The 15,412-nt window shown below is 44.7% G+C and overlaps 3 long non-coding RNA genes across 3 annotated transcripts; all 3 read left to right on the top strand.

Annotated features, from left to right (window-relative positions):
• The first annotated feature begins 1,935 nt into the window (after nucleotides 1–1,935).
• Nucleotides 1,936–3,607, top strand: LOC121857154. Its single transcript, XR_006087120.1, has 2 exons — nucleotides 1,936–2,137; nucleotides 2,791–3,607. It is a non-coding gene; the product is annotated as an uncharacterized LOC121857154 (long non-coding RNA).
• Nucleotides 3,608–8,051: 4,444 nt separating this feature from the next.
• Nucleotides 8,052–9,117, top strand: LOC121857153. The gene is made up of 2 exons (XR_006087119.1): nucleotides 8,052–8,212; nucleotides 8,362–9,117. It is a non-coding gene; the product is annotated as an uncharacterized LOC121857153 (long non-coding RNA).
• A 3,628-nt stretch (nucleotides 9,118–12,745) lies between these two features.
• On the top strand, nucleotides 12,746–13,784 carry LOC121857109. Its single transcript, XR_006087105.1, has 2 exons — nucleotides 12,746–12,874; nucleotides 13,024–13,784. It is a non-coding gene; the product is annotated as an uncharacterized LOC121857109 (long non-coding RNA).
• The last annotated feature ends 1,628 nt before the right edge of the window (nucleotides 13,785–15,412 follow it).

Raw genomic sequence — 15,412 nt, 5'->3', positions numbered from 1 at the left:
ACCCAGTGATAACGGCCCGTGAGACCCAACAACAACCAGCGATGTGTTAATCCGTCTACGATAGGAAGGCCTGGGACCACACCTTACTCATATAACACCATCTGTGAGGGAATTACTACACCACGTCAGCTCCCTCATAACACCATCTGTGAGGGAGTTACTACACCACGTGAGGCCCCTCATAACACCATCTGTGAGGGAATTACTACACCACGTGAGGCCCCTCATAACACCATCTGTGAGGAATTACTACACCACGTGAGGCCCTCATAACACCATCTGTGGGGGAATTACTACACCACGTGAGGTCCCTCATAACACCATCTGTGAGGGAATTACTACACCACGTGGTCCCTCATAACACCATCTGTGAGGGAATTACTACACCACGTGAGGTCCCTCCTAACACCATCTGGGAGGGAGTTACTACACTACGTGTTTGCTGTTCAACACCTACAATAATCTGTATGTTCACTGTATGTTCCTTTACCTTTCTCTAATGAAGGCTTTTTTTAAACCACCAATGTATGTAATAAGTCATTTATGTCCAATGTATATTTTCAGCCTTCGGGCTGCAGAACTTTTTCAATAAACCGTCAATTATTATTATTATTATTATTATTATTATTATTATTATACCATGTGAACACCACCCGGTGCCTCCATGACCCCGTGAGGTCCTTCATATCAACACCTACGGACGAGTTACTGCACCAAGTGGACTACATAACAACATAAGAACATAAGAAAATAAGGAGTCTGCAATAGGCCGGTTGGCCTGTGCATGGCAGCTCCTGTCGAGAGTTACTACCACTCTCTATCATCCATGAATCTATCCAGCCTCCTTTTGAAACTGTCCAGCGTTCCCGCACTTACTACAAAGTTGCTAAGCTTGTTCCACTCGTCCACCACCCTATTTGTGAACCAGTTCCTTCCTATCTCCCTCCTAAACCTAAACTTATCCAACTTAAATCCGTTGCTCCGAGTCCTATCCTGCTCGGATATTATAAGAACTTTATCTATATCCCCTTTATTGATTCCTTTCACCCACTTAAATACTTCTATCATATCTCCCCGCACACTTCGTCTTTCTAGGGAATGCAAGTTTAGTTTCTTTAACCTATCCTGATATGGAAGGTTTCTAAGTCCCGGAATCATTTTCGTCATTCTTCGCTGCACCGACTCCAGTGAATTGATATTCATTCCATAATAAGGGCATAATATGGCAAGAGACCAGCCCGGGCTATCAGCTGTAAACTATAATTTGTATGTTCAATTCATGTTTCTTTTCCTTTCAGTAATGAAAGCTTTTCTTAAACGACCCACCCACCCCAAGTCTTTGTATGTAATAAGTCATTTTTGTCCAATGTATATTTTCAGCCTTAGGGCTGCAAAACTTTTTCAATAAACTGTTAATTATTATTATTATTATTATTATTATTATTATTATTATTATTATTATTATATCCAAAATACACACAGACATACATACACACATAAACCCAAAATACACATACACACACAAACCCAAAATACACATACACACATAAACCCAAAATACACACACATAAACACACAAACCCAAAACACATACATACACACATAAACCCAAAATACACACACACACTTACAAACCCAAAATATACACACATACACATACAAACCCAAAATACACATACACAAACACACACAAACCCAAAATACACACTCATGCACACACAAACCCAAAATACACACAGACATACACACACACAAACTCAAAATACACATACACACACACACAAACCCAAAATACACACACATATACACACACATATACACACACAAACCCAAAATACACACACATACACACACAAACCCAAAATACAGAGAGAGAGATAGAGGTTGACGCTAATAATTATTCTTCGTACAAACGCAACAGTCTCATCACCAGTTTGTACTAGCACAACCGGGATCTAGCAGGGTCTAAACCGCACCCACAAACTGGTCTTGCCTTCCATTGGTGGTACTGGATCCCCACACCCACACACATATATATAGAAGCCCTCCTCAACCGGACAATCACACAACCAGTCAGGACCTCGACAGAGCCACTTGCCTTCATCCTTCAAGAACATCTCTGATCTTCGTGTTAACAGTGAGTATTCCTGCCTCTCGTTATAACAGTTTGTTGTATATAGAGAGTAAATACGTAGATACAGTAGGTAGAAGTACAGAAACATAGAGAGTATCTTTGTTAGTCAGCGGGTCGATAAACAAGACAGGTATTCTGGTGGATTCATTAACAAGTAGATGGATAGATTAATTAACAGGTAGATAAATGGTTTAATTAACAGGTAAATGGGTGGATTAACTAAGGGATATAGAGAGATGCTTCGTTATACATAAAGAGGAACTGCATCTACAGGTAAAACAAAGTAATTAAAGTGATACCTGAACGTCCACACCTTCTGCACTAGATAATAACTACATAGAAGCGTTAAAAAAAACTAAATTCTCTACATTCTATCTCTCTCGTAGAAAACACATGTAAGTTGATATTATTTTTGTGTATACTAACCATGTTTACCTGAGTCTTGTGAACGACGACGTCTTACAGAGAGAACACCTGAGATACCTGAGCTAATGACCCTAACAACAGGTCTCTCTCTCTCTCTCTCTCTCTCTCTCTCTCTCTCTCTCTCGGCTTTACAGAGGTATACTGAGAGACGTTTAATGGGTAACTCCTGTGTTTTTCTACCTCACAGTCATCATAAAAGAGTTACACTTGTACTTTGTTTCTCCCCACAGATGTCCACTTCCAGGAACTTGCTGGGGATGGCGCTGATGGGACTGTTCCTTGTGGTATCTCTCGACCAAACTGGAGTTGAAGGTCTGCCTCAGGGATTCGGTTCACACCCAAAACCGAATTTTTTCCAGCATGACCCCTTCCTTAACCCGGTTGGACAGAGCCAAGAGGTGACCACAACTTATGGTTCCTCGGGAACCAATAACAGCAACGAACAGGTGGGAGGTACTACTTCTAGTACTACCGAAGGCCCTGGGAGCCAAGAGACCGGGGTAGGTAGTAGCATTGGAGGCCAAGATACACTAAATAGTCAGGAGCAGACAGGAGCCTCTCCTGCTCTACACAGCACTCTGACTCATCGTCTTCCTGGTTTCGGCCCAACGCACTGATAGAACCCAGGTTGTTGCTGTTGCGGGTGGTGATGGCGAGGAAGGAGACCGGCTGTAGAAGTGGTCATTGGCCCCGTATATTTTGGCCAGTGCTGTATCTACCCCCACCATTTACAGAATGTGGCAGCAGACATCCAACGTCAGCCACTCCCATCTACAGCCGACGGCGGCAGACACCCAACGTTTGCCACCACCATCACCACCACCACCACCACCACCAGCATAACATAGAACTACTGTTGACACGATTTAGGCCTCATCATGTTAACCAACAAAATGTCAGCTTCAAGTAAGACCAAGAGTAACCTTCTTTAACTACATTGTGTCTTCTGTGTTGATGTTTTGTTTGTAAACCTTTTATCAATTGTTCTCTTTAACACTTAATATAAAACATTGTGGCCATAATAATAAAAATAACTGGATAAAACAATATATCTCGTACTTTATCACGTCCTTGTCGGAGCGTCTTCACCAAACACATATTATATACGGAATACATACATATACTTAACATTCACGTGTAAACACATATATACACATGTATGGACGCATGAGCCTTCAGATGCATATATACATACATCAATTACACACATATACATATAAGGGCCTGTTATATATACTGACTTTATCCCTGGCAGTATAAGGGGCTGATTTATATGATGGATAATGATATAAACTCCTGGATATAAGACTAATTTATATATAGCAATATATTAATATACCCCAGTTAATAACCGACTCATACAATGTGAAAAACCGAACATATATTAGCCAGTGCGTCATTACTGAGAGCTGAACATGTACAGTACGTCGTAAGATACGGACCTAACCACCCAGGACGTGTACCAGGGTTATCCCCGTGTGTACAACAACGGCCACGGGTACAGCCAGGTAGGAACCACGTGTATAACCACCCTGTTACACACACACACACACACACATACACACACACACACACACAGTATATTCACTCCCAGTCAATCTTACTTTTCGCACTGTCACTATGTTGAAATGCCCTGTAGTTTGAGCTTCTCCCCACCTAGTTATTATATATCATATTTGTATCACTTATGTTACTTGTATATTATTTGTAAATCAAGAAACCCATTCCCCAATTATGTAACTGTATATTTTCAGCCTTCCGGGTGCCATGCTTTTTCAATAAACCGTTAATTATTATTTTTATTATTATTATTATTATTATTATTATTATTATTATTATTATTATTACACACACACTCACCTACTACTACTTTACTGTCACTCGGAATCGAGTATGACGATCATCAAGTTATGATACAATGACATGAGTTATTAGGGATGTCACCTTCTCTGGTGAGTTTTGAAGTGACTAAAGAGGCCGATGCGGGACCGGCAGAGTCGTTCGCAGATGTTGCTACATCTAGTGCAGGGGGGGCGGCAGAAGCGTCTTTCCTGCTTTTACGCTTGTCTGCCTCGGTTTGCAGTCGGGCTAACTCGAAAGTGTTGACACCTTCTCGTTTGGTGCTCCTCCAAGCGTTACAATCGTCTCCCAGGTTGGGGGTCGATTTGGCACATTTTCAGGTTTGTCTTAAGACTATCTTATACCTTTTCAGTTGCCCGCCGGCATTACGTTTATTATTCGTTAGGTGACTGTAAAGTAGTTGCTTTGGCAGTCTACTGTCGTCCATGCGGGTATCATGGCTAATCCAGAGTAGCTGTTCCTGGATAATAATAGCCTCGATGCTCCTTCAGTTAGTGTCAGCAAGAATACTGGCATTTGTTCTCTTGTATTCCCAGCGAACTCGGGGAATGGAACATAGACTACGTTGGTGAAGTTTTCAGGTGCCTTGAGGTGCCTCCTGTATGTGATCCATGTCTTGCTGCCATATAGGAGGGTGGGAAGGACCACTGCTTGATATAAGTATAACTTTGTAGATAATTTCAGCTCCACTTCTGATCCGATGCTGAATCTCTTCATCGAAGTCCGCGGTGGTGGACTGGTGGGAGCCGAGATACCGAAAGTGGGTAACATTAGAGAGGGTAGTTCCGTTAAGCTGGATGGATGGTGGAGATGTGTATGAACCAGGGGCATGCTGAAAGAGAATATGAGTCTTATGTACATTCACCTCAAGGCCGAAGTGTGCATACGCATCTGCGAAGGTTTTCAGGATCATCTGTAGGTCACGTTCAGTGTGAGCGACAAGGGTGAGGTCGTCTGCATACTGAAGTTCAGGAATGGAAGCTGCTGACACATTTGTTTCTGCCTGGAGTCATCTTATGTTGAAAAGACCCTTCATCCGGTACTCGATGTCCACCCCGCCGGCTAAATTGGCACTGGCACGAGTAAGGAAGGCAGCCAAGAAAATGGAAGAGAGAGTTGCTGCCAATACACACCCTTGTTTAACCCCCGTTTGGATAGGGAAGAACTCAGACTGGGTGCCATTGTGCAGGACACTGCCATTCATGCCATCATGGAGTTGCCTCACAATGGCGATGAATTTTGGTGGGCAGTCAAAACGGCTGAGGGTCTACCAGAGGACTTCCCTGTTAACCGAGTCGAAGGCCTTGGTTAGGTCGATGAAAGCCATGTACAGGTCACGACGAAGTTCTCTGCACTTTTCCTGTATCTGGCGGGCAGCAAAGATCAAGTCAGTGGTGCCACGTGATGGTCTAAAGCCACACTGAGATTCTGGGAGGAATTTTTCCGCCTCAGGAAAAGTCTGTTTAGGAGGACTCGGCGAAAATCTTGCCAGCTACGGACAGCAGCGAGATCCTGCGGTAATTGCCAGTCTGCCCGGCCTCCCTTGTTCATATAAATATTGACAATGGAGGCGTCTTTAAGAGCTTGGGGATTTCCTCCTTTTCCCATATATTCTCCAGGAGAGAGTGGAGACGGCTGGTAAGCAGAGGTTCTCCTGCTTTATACACCTCGACTGGGATTCCATCAGGTCCTGAGGCTTTGTTATTTCTCATCTGTTTGATGGCAGTAGCTACCTTATCCAGGGATGGAGGATAGCTGAAGTGAGTCAGCTCTGGACACTGAGGAACCTGCTGGGTAGTCAGGACAACCTCATCGGTGTTTCGGTTGAGCAATGAATTTTAGTGCTCTTTCCAGCGTTCAAGGATGCCTTCGTCATCTTTAATTAGGGAGTTACCGTCGGATGAGTGGAGGGGGGCTGCGCCATAAGTGATTGGCCCATAAAATGTTTTAGTGGAACTGAAAAATTTGCGCATCTTGTGTTGATCTGCAAATTTTTGTGTTTCTCACAGACACAAACACACACACACACACACACACACACACACACACACACACATACACACAACCAATAATTATAAGACTTCAGAAAGAACAACAAAGATACAAATAGTAAAAAAGATATGAAAAAATAATAATTGTAATAGAATAAAAATATATATAAAAAATATATAAAAATAGTAATAATAATAATAACATAATAGATATTAATATTATTATTATGATGATGATGATGATGATGCTGATAATAATGATGATGATAATCTCAATGATAATCGGAACATTAAGACGAAAGAAAACAAGATGAAACCCAACAACAACAACAACAATAACAATAACAATAATAATAATAATAATAATAATAATAATAATAATAATAATAATAATAATAATAGGTTCCGCAAGAAGACGAAAATAGTAATTAAAGAAAATGTGAGAGACAAGAGACAAACACAAAGTCAAATGGAGAGACAGAGAGTGAAGGAATAAACGTGGTGATTGCAGGAGGTGGTTACTCAGCTTAGGTCAGGTTAGGTTAGATCAGGTTAGGTTAAGTCAGGTCAGGTCAGGTTAGGTGTGGTCAGGTCAGGTCAAACCATGTTAGGTCAGGTCAGGTTGAGATGGTTTACTGTATCAGGGAGGACAAATTGAGACAGTCAAGGTTATACAGTATAGACTTAACCCGGGCGACGGCGGGTAATTTTGGTAATAGTTGATAAGATGTCGAAAAAGATGAGAGAGGGGGAATAAAGACGAATAAAGGGTAATAAGATATATATAAAGGGAATAAAGGAGGGATACAGAGTGAATTAGTTGGTTACTTAAAGTTAACCAGGCTGGTACATTTATATTATATTGGGCTTTAGTAACGAAACCCAATTGCAGTTTGTGCTTTTATTAAAAAGTATTGTTTATATAATTGCTGAGTGTAGATCAACCATAACTTCCACTATTTTTGAGCGTGAAGGGAGAGGACGGTGGCTATGTAAATAGACCGTTTAATCACGTCCGTTCGATGTGAGATTGTGAGTAACTCTGCGTAGTGACCCATCGAGGGAGAACGGAACAGGCACGTCGTCCTCCCTCGAGGGAAGACGGAGCCATTCACGACGGCTCTCAAATAACGTCTTCCTCTAGTCAAGGATATCAAACTACTGCCTGCTTTGGGTGGCCAGAAAGCCGGCTACTAAATGCCTTTATTCAGCATAATATGATGTGGCTTCCCGTGGGCACACCCTATCTCGTGCACTGAACATGTAACCCCATAGCTAGTGGAAAGTTACAGGGGATGAATCAGTATATAAGTCAAATGTAATTAACCCATTCATATAATTCTTCTGTTTATGAAACAGGGGCCATTACAAGAGGGAGAAAGAAGGTAAGGTAATAAAAGAAAATAAGGAGAGAAAATGGAAAGGAGGGGAAGTGAGAAGTGTTAGCCTGGAGGCGCAGGTAGAAGAGGAGAGATCCAAGTTTCCTTTACCTGACGAGACCCCACGAGGATGTTCCGGCTAGCTGCTGGGGACACGCTTACACACATACACACACAGATTGACGTCAACAAGAATCCTTAGTCCAAACACAATAGTGTCATCAATTAATGTAAGCATTACCTAATCACACCCGGGGAAACACCACACCCAGGAACCTGTCTTCCCCTGGTGGTGGAGGTGCTGTTTCCACACACACAAACTATATATAGTATAATACAGAAGGCTCACACAACCCACCACACAAACTGTCCACAGCTCGACGGAAGCACTTGTCTCCCTCCTCCGTGTCTACGTGTTGACAGTGAGTATTCCAGCCTCTCCTTATGTATTTGCTGGCATAAAACGGCTTTACAGAGGTATACACAGAGACGTTTAATGGGTAATTCCTGTGTTTTTCTACCTCACAGTCATCATAAAAGAGTAACACCTGTACTTTGTTTCTCCCCACAGATGTCCACTTCCAGGAACTTGCTGGGGAAAGCGCTGATGGTACTCCTCATTGTGGTATCCCTCGACCAGGCTAAAGTTGAAGGGCTGCCCCAGGGAGTTGGTACACACCCACAACCAAATCCTCTCCTAAACGACCCCTACCTTAACCCGGTTGGACCTGGTTCCGTTGTTGCAGGCCCATATGGACGACCAAAAGTGAGCAATGAATTTGGAATTTGGACTAATGAAGGACATCAGAGCTTCGAGGTCTTTCCAGGTCATCCAGGCCATCCAGGCCATCCAGGCCATCCAGGCCATGGTAGTACTCACCCTGGAGTCCACCAGCCCTATGCACCTGTAGGTCACCAGAACCATGCGGCTCAGGGTCATCCTTCTACAGGATAGAGACTAAGTAGTTGCTGTTGTGGGTGGTGATGGTGAGGAAGGAGGCTGGCTGGAGAAGTGGTCATCGGCTCTGTATATTTTGGCAAGTGGTGCATCTGCCACCACCATCTACAGCAGACGGCAGCAGACACCTAACGTCTGCCACCACCACCACCACCATAACATAGAACTACTCGCTCTGTTGACACGATTTAGGCCTCATCATGTAAACCAACAAAATGTCAGCTTCAAGTAAGACCAAGAGTAACCTTCTTTAACTACATTGTGTCTTCTGTGCTGATGTTTTGTTTGTAAACCTTTTATTATTTGTTCTCTTTAACACTTAATATAAAACATTGTGGCCATAATAATAAAAATAACTGGATAAAACAATATATCTCGTACTTTATCACGTCCTTGTCGGAGCGTCTTCACCAAACACATATTATACACGGAATACATACACATATACTTAACATTCACGTGTAAACACATATATACACATGTATGGACGCATGAGCCTTCAGATGCATATATACATACAGCAAATACACACATATACATATAAGGGCCTGTTATATATACTGACTTTATCCCTGGCAGTATAAGGGGCTGATCTATATGATGGATAATGATATAAACTCCTGGATATAAGACTAATTTATATATTGCAATATATTAATATACCCCAGTTAATAACCGACTCATACAATGTGAAAGACCGAACATATATTAGCCAGTGCGTCATTACTGAGAGCTGAACATGTACGTCGTAAGATACGGACCTAACCACCCAGGACGTGTACCAGGGTTATCCCCGTGTGTACAACAACGGCCACGTGTACAGCCAGGTAGGAACCACGTGTATAACCACCCTGTTACACACACACACGCCACCGAAGGGTCAAGACGTACCTGCTCTGGCAGCAGCTACGTCAACTGTTATGTTGGCCCATACCAACTCCCACCCCAGAACCCTCCCCCCCCACCGAAATTTCAACAAGTTCTCGCCAGAAGTTACTATTTCAATTAGGAAAGGAATAGAACCAGTGTTGAATAGTGGTGAACAATGAAAAACAACTCAACAGTAACAGCTGAATCGTACCCTAGCTAACATTCACACAGTGAGGTCCCAAGTACCCAGTGATAACTGCCCCTGAGACTCAACAACACCAGCTATGTGTTAATCCGTCCACGAGAGGGAGGCCAAGGACCACACCTCACTCACTTGAGTGAGCAAGGTCCTGTGACAACAGACCACGTGGTGTCTCCATGTTGCTACGACACCACGTAGTGAATGAGTTACTACAGCATCATGTGAGGTTCCTCATAACACCATCTGTGAGGGAATTACTACATCATCAGGCCCCTCATAACACCATCTGTGAGGGAATTACTACACCACGTGATGCCCCTCATAACACCATCTGTGAGGGAACTACTACACAACGTGATACCCCTCATAACACCATCTGTGAGGGAGTTGCTACACCACGTGATGCCCCTCATAACACCATCTGTGAGGGAACTACTACACAACGTCAGGCCCCTCATAACATCATCTGCGAGGGAGTTACTACACCACGTGATGCCGCTCATAACACCACCTGCGAGGGAGTTACTACACCACGTGATGCCCCTCATAACACCATCTGTGAGGGAATTACTACACCATATCACGCACCTCATAACACCACCTGTGAGGGAACTACTACACCACGTGATGCCCCTCATAACACCATCTGTGGGGGAATTACTACATCATCAGGCACCTCATAACACCATCTGTGAGGGAACTACTACACCACGTGATGCCCCTCATAACACCATCTGTGAGGGATTTACTACACTACGTGTCTGCTGTTCAATACCTCAGCGCACAAGATCTACGTGACCTCCACTGTATACATTAATTTGTATGTTCACTGTATGTTCCTTTACCTTTCTCTAATGAAGGCTTTTGTTAAACCACCAATGTATGTAATAATTCATTTATGTCCAATGTATATTTTCAGCCTTCGGGCTGCAGAACTTTTTCAATAAACCATTTTTATTATTATTATTATTATTGCACACACACACACACACACACACACACACACACACACACACACACACACTATACTTGTGTCTTGACCACCGAAGGGTCAGGGCCTCAACAGGTACGAGTATCAGTAATATTGAAAGAAGGATAGAGAGAGAGGAGGGATGGAGAGAGAGGAGGGATAGAGAGAGAGGAGGGATAGAGAGAGAGGAGGTATGGAGAGAGAGGAGGGATAGAGAGAGAGGAGGGATAGAGAGGAAAGATAGAGAGAGAGGAGAGATAGAGAGGAGGGATAGAGAGGGGGGATAGAGAGGGGATAGAGAGAGGAGGGATAGAGAGGGGGATAGAGAGAGAGGAGGGATAGAGAGAGGAGAGATAGAGAGGAGGAGAGAGAGGTGGGATAGAGAGGGGATAGATAGAGAGAGGGGAGAGAGAGAGAGGAGGGATAGAGAGGAGGACAGAGAGACAGGAGGGCAGGAGAGAGAGGGGGAGGGATGGAGAGGGGGAGAGAGAGAGAGGAGGAATGGAGAGAGAGGAGGGAGAGAGAGAAGAGATAGAGAAAGATAGAGAGAGAGGAGAGATAGAGAGGAGGGGAGAGAGGTGGGAAAAAGAGGGGGAGGAGAGAGAAGGAGAGAGAGAGGGGGATAGGGAGAGAGAGGAGGGGATAGAGAGGTGGGATAGAGAGGGGAGAGAGAGAGGGGAAAGTAGAGGGAGGGATAGAGAGGGGGAGGAGAGAGGAGGGGATAGATAGAGGGGAGAGAGAGAGGAGGAGCAGAGAGAGAGGAGATAGAGAGAGAATAGAGAGGAGGGATAGAGAGGAGGATAGAGAGAGAGAGAGATAGAGAGGGAGGGATAGAGAGAGAGGAGGGGAGAGAGGAGGAGCAGAGAGAGGGGATAGAGAGAGAGAGGAGGATAGAGATGTGATAGAGAGGGATAGAGAGGAGGACAGAGAGGGGATAGAGAGGTGGGGATAGAGAGGGGGATAGAGGAGGAGGATAGAGAGGAATGATAGAGGGGAGGGATAGAGAGAGAGTAGAGATAGAGAGGGATAGAGAGATGGGATAGAGAAGGAATAGAGAGAGGGAAGGATAGAGAGGGGGATAGGAGAGAGAGAGGGACAGAGAGAGGAGGATAGAGAGAGAGAGGATAGAGAGAGGGATAGAGAGAGAGAGGGGAGAGATAGAGAGGAAGGATAGAGAGGAGGGATAGAGAGAGGAGGGGATAGAGAGGGAGGGAGAGAGAGAGGAGGAGAAAGAGAGGAGGGATAGAGAGGAGGAGAGAGAGAGGACAGAGAGGAGGGATAGAGAGAGAGGAGAGATAGAGAGGAGGGATAGAGAGGTGGGATAGAGAGGGGGATAGAGAGAGGAGGGATAGAGAGAGGGGGATAGTGAGAGAGGAGGGATAGAGAGGTGGGATAGAGAGGGGGATAGAGAGAGGAGGGATAGAGAGAAGGGGATAGAGAGGAGGGGTTGAGAGGATGGATAGAGAGAGAGGATGGCTAGAGAGAGAGGGGGTAGAGAGAGAAGGATATAGAGAGGAGAGATACAGAAGAGAGAGAGAGAGAGAGAGAGAGAGAGAGAGAGAGAGAGAGAGAGAGAGGTGCTATCCTTGAGGTGCAGGAAAAAGAGTAGAGACCCAAGTTTCCTTTACCTGACGGGACACACACACGCACACACACACACACACACACACACACACACACACACACACACACACAGTTGACGTCAGCAATAATGCTTCTCAGTTAATGTAAGCATCACCTAATCACAGACTAGGATACAACCTCGCCCAGAAATCAGTTTTCCCTTAGTGGTGGTGGTCGTGTTGGTTTTATCAGTTGTGGTAGTTGTAGTGGTTGAGGTGGTAGTGGTAGTGGAGGTGGTGGTGGGGGTGGTGTTGGTGGAAGGGGTGGTGGTGTGTAGTGGGGGTGGCGGTGATAGTGGTGGTAGTGGAGGTGATGGTGGTGGAGGGGGTGGTGGCTGTGATGGCCCTCTGCCCACACACACACACGATATATATAAGAAGAGCCTCACACATCCCACCACACAAACTGTCCAGAGCTCGACAGAAGCACTTGTCTCCCTCCTCCGTGTCTACGTGTTGACAGTGAGTACTCCAGCCTCTCCTTATGTATTTGCTGGCATAAAACGGCTTTACAGAGGTATACAGAGAGACGTTTAATGGGTAATTCCTGTGTTTTTCTACCTCACAGTCATCATAAAAGAGTAACACCTGTACTTTGTTTCTCCCCACAGATGTCCACTTCAAGGAACTTGCTGGGGAAGGCGCTGATGCTACTCCTCATTGTGGTATCCCTCGACCAGGCTAAAGTTGAAGGGCTGCCCCAGGGAGTTGGTACACACCCACAACCAAATCCTCTCCTAAACGACCCCTACCTTAACCCGGTTGGACCTGGTTCCGTTGTTACAGGCCCATATGGACGACCAAAAGTGAGCAATGAATTTGGAATTTGGACTAATGAAGGACATCAGAGCTTCGAGGTCTTTCCAGGTCATCCAGGCCATCCAGGCCATCCAGGCCATCCAGGCCATGGTAGTACTCACCCTGGAGTCCACCAGCCCTATGCACCTGTAGGTCACCAGAACCATGCGGCTCAGGGTCATCCTTCTACAGGATAGAGACTAAGTAGTTGCTGTTGTGGGTGGTGATGATGAGGAAGGAGGCTGGCTGGAGAAGTGGTCATCGACTCTGTATATTTTGGCAAGTGTTGCATCTGCCACCACCATCTACAGCAGACGGCAGCAGACACCTAACGTCTGCCACCACCACCACCACCACCATAACATAGAACTACTCGCTCTGTTGACACGATTTAGGCCTCATCATGTTAACCAACAAAATGTCAGCTTCAAGTAAAACCAAGAGTAACCTTCTTTAACTACATTGTGTCTTCTGTGCTGATGTTTTGTTTGTAAACCTTTTATTATTTGTTCTCTTTAACACTTAATATATAACATTGTGGCCATAATAATAAAAATAACTGGATAAAACAATATATCTCGTACTTTATCACGTCCTTGTCGGAGCGTCTTCACCAAACACATATTATACACGGAATACATACACATATACTTAACATTCACGTGTAAACACATATATACACATGTATGGACGCATGAGCCTTCAGATGCATATATACATACATCAAACACACACATATACATATAAGGGCCTGTTATATATACTGACTTTATCCCTGGCAGTATAAGGAGCTGATCTATATGATGGATAATGATATAAACTCCTGGATATAAGACTAATTTATATATTGCAATATATTAATATACCCCAGTTAATAACCGACTCATACAATGTGAAAGACCGAACATATATTAGCCAGTGCGTCATTACTGAGAGCTGAACATGTACGTCGTAAGATACGGACCTAACCACCCAGGACGTGTACCAGGGTTATCCCCGTGTGTACAACAACGGCCACGTGTACAGCCAGGTAGGAACCACGTGTATAACCACCCTGTTACACACAAACACGCCACCGAAGGGTCAAGTCGTACCTGCTCTGGCAGCAGCTACGTCAACTGTTATGTTGGCCCATACCAACTCCCACCCCAGAACCCTCCCCAACCCCCCCCCCCCACCGAAATTTCAACAAGTTCTCGCCAGAAGTTACTATTTCAATTAGGAAAGGAATAGAACCAGTGTTGAATAGTGGTGAACAATGAAAAACAACTCAACAGTAACAGCTGAATCGTACCCTAGCTAACATTCACACAGTGAGGTCCCAAGTACCCAGTGATAACTGCCCCTGAGACTCAACAACACCAGCTATGTGTTAATCCGTCCACGAGAGGGAGGCCAGGGACCACACCTCACTCACTTGAGTGAGCAAGGTCCTGTGATATCAGACCACGTGGTGTCTCCATGTTGCTACGACACCACGTAGTGAATGAGTTACTACAGCATCATGTGAGGTTCCTCATAACACCATCTGTGAGGGAATTATTACACCACGTCAAGCACCTCATAACACCACCTGTGAGGGTACTACAACACGTGATGCCCCTCATAACACCATCTGTGAAGGAATTACTCCACCACATCAGGCCGCTCATAACACCATCTGTGAGGGAACTACCACACAACGTGATGCCCCTCATAACACCATCTGTGAGGGAGTTACTACACCACGTGATGCCCCTCATAATATCATCTGCGAGGGAGTTACTACACCACGTGATGCCCCTCATAACACCATCTGCGAGGGAGTTACTACACCACGTGATGCCCCTCATAACACCATCTGCGGGGGAGTTACTACACCACGTGATGCCCCTCATAACACCATCTGTGAGGGAATTACTACACCATATCACGCACCTCATAACACCACCTATGAGGGAACTACTACACCACGTGATGCCCCTCATAACACCATCTGTGAGGGAATTACTACATCATCAGGCACCTCATAACACCATCTGTGAGGGAACTACTACACCACGTGATGCCCCTCATAACACCATCTGTGAGGGATTTACTACACTACGTGTCTGCTGTTCAATACCTCAGCGCACAAGATCTACGTGACCTCCACTGTATACATTAATCTGTATGTTCACTGTATGTTCCTTACCTTTCTCTAATGAAGGCTTTTGTTAAACC

The sequence above is a fragment of the Homarus americanus genome, unplaced genomic scaffold (genome assembly GCF_018991925.1).
Source record: "Homarus americanus isolate GMGI-L3 unplaced genomic scaffold, GMGI_Hamer_2.0 scaffold20465, whole genome shotgun sequence".
NCBI classification, from domain to species: Eukaryota; Metazoa; Arthropoda; class Malacostraca; order Decapoda; family Nephropidae; genus Homarus; species Homarus americanus.
Note: the sequence above shows the minus strand (reverse complement) of the source record. Positions and strands in the feature narration are given on the sequence as shown.